The sequence below is a fragment of the Pristiophorus japonicus genome, chromosome 6 (genome assembly GCF_044704955.1).
Source record: "Pristiophorus japonicus isolate sPriJap1 chromosome 6, sPriJap1.hap1, whole genome shotgun sequence".
Lineage (NCBI taxonomy): Eukaryota > Metazoa > Chordata > Chondrichthyes > Pristiophoridae > Pristiophorus > Pristiophorus japonicus.
This window is the reverse complement of record NC_091982.1, coordinates 258,160,041-258,161,764: the sequence shown is the minus strand read 5'-3', so window position 1 is coordinate 258,161,764 and position 1,724 is coordinate 258,160,041. Positions and strand designations below refer to the sequence as shown.

At 46.5% G+C, this 1,724-nt stretch overlaps 1 non-coding gene across 1 annotated transcript; it reads left to right on the top strand.

The window, feature by feature from the left end:
* The first annotated feature begins 799 nt into the window (after nucleotides 1-799).
* LOC139266513 (U2 spliceosomal RNA) lies at nucleotides 800-981 on the top strand. Its single transcript, XR_011593748.1, has one exon. It is a non-coding gene; the product is annotated as a U2 spliceosomal RNA (small nuclear RNA).
* Nucleotides 982-1,724: the final 743 nt, after the last annotated feature.

Below are 1,724 nucleotides of genomic sequence, written 5' to 3'. Positions count from 1 at the left end.
AAGTGTCTGCAGCTCGAGGAACTTTGGCTCTCCGTTGATGAGCTGGAGTCCGAGCTGCAGACACTACGACAACGTCAGGGAGGGGGAGAGTTACCTGGACGCCGCGATCCAGGAGCTAGTCACACCAATTAGATTAATTAATTCCAATTCGATCCGTGGTCAGGGACAGGAGGGTGTGACTATGAGTGAGGAAGGTTTGGGGACTCAGGATGGAGTGATGGAGGAGCCTCAGCCCTTGACGTTGTCCAACAGGTTCGAGGCACTTACTCCCTGTGTGGACAAGAGGAGGGACTGCAGGGAGGATGAGCAAACTGACCACAGCACCGTGGTCCCGAAGGCTGTGTTGCCTGCCCGGTGCCAGGGTTAAGGATATCTCCTCTGGGCTGGAGAGGAACTTGGAGTGGGAGGGGGAAGATCCAGTTGTCGTGGTCCACGTGGGTACCAATGACATAGGTAGGACAAACAAAGAGGTTCTGCTGAGGGATTATGAGCAGCTGGGGGCCAAATTAAAAAGCAGAACCACAAATCTCTGGATTACCACCAGAGCCATGAGCAAATTTGCATAGGGTAAATCAGATCAGAGAGTTAAACACGTGGCTCAAAGACTGGTGTGGGAGAAATGGGTTTTGGTTCGTACGGCTAAGGCACCAGTACTGGGGTAAGAGGGAGCTATTCCGTTCGGACGGGATCCACTTAGACCGTGCTGGGACTAGGGTCCTGGCAAATCGAATAACTAGGGCTGTGGAGAGGGCTTTAAACTAATTAGTGGGGGGGAGGATTCAGGTAAGCAAAAATTTTAAAAGTCTCTCGGCCTTTTGGCTAAGATCAAGTGTTGTATCTGTTCTTATCAGTTTAATATCCCCTGTCTGGGGACCAAATATTAAATTGTTTTTTGGAACAGGGAGATGGAACAGGGGCTTGCTCCGTCCACTCCACGCATCGACCTGGTATTGCAGTGTTTCCAGGAACTGTGCAGCTTCCCCTCTCGGCCTTTTGGCTAAGATCAAGTGTAGTAGCGCAAAGTGATCTTTGGCGCTGGAGTTGATCTGACAAGAATGAACAAAAAAAAAGATTTAAAAGTCAAAGAATAAGGAGAAGGCAATAGAGCAGGGTAGCACTGGGAGAAATGAAGGGACAGGATGTATAAACATGAAAGTGAATCAGAAATTGGGGTCAAAGCAGGAAAAAATGGTAATAAAACAAATTTAAAAGTTCTTTATCTGAATTCACACAGCATTCGTAACAAAATCGATGAGTTGACGGCACAAATAGATACAAATGGGTATGATCTGATAGCCATTACAGAGACGTGGTTGCACGGTGACCAAGGTTGGGAACTAAATATTCAGGGGTATTTGACAATTCGGAAGGACAGACAGAAAGGAAAAGGACGTATGTTAGCTCTGTTAACAAAGGATGAGATCAGTGCGTTAGTGAGCAATGATGTTGAATCAGTTTGGGTGGGGATAAGGAATAATAAGGGGAAAAAGTCGCTGGTGGGTGTAGTCTATGGGCCCCCTAACAGTAGTTACACTGTCGGATGGAGTTTAAATTAAGAAATAATGGAGATTTATAAAAAAGGAACAGCAATAATCATGGGCGATTTTAACCTTCATATTGATTGGACAAAGCAAATTGTCCAGGGTAGCCTTGAGGAAGAGTTCATAGAGTGTATCCGGGATAGTTTCCTTGAACAGTACATTGCGGAACCAACCAGTGAGCAG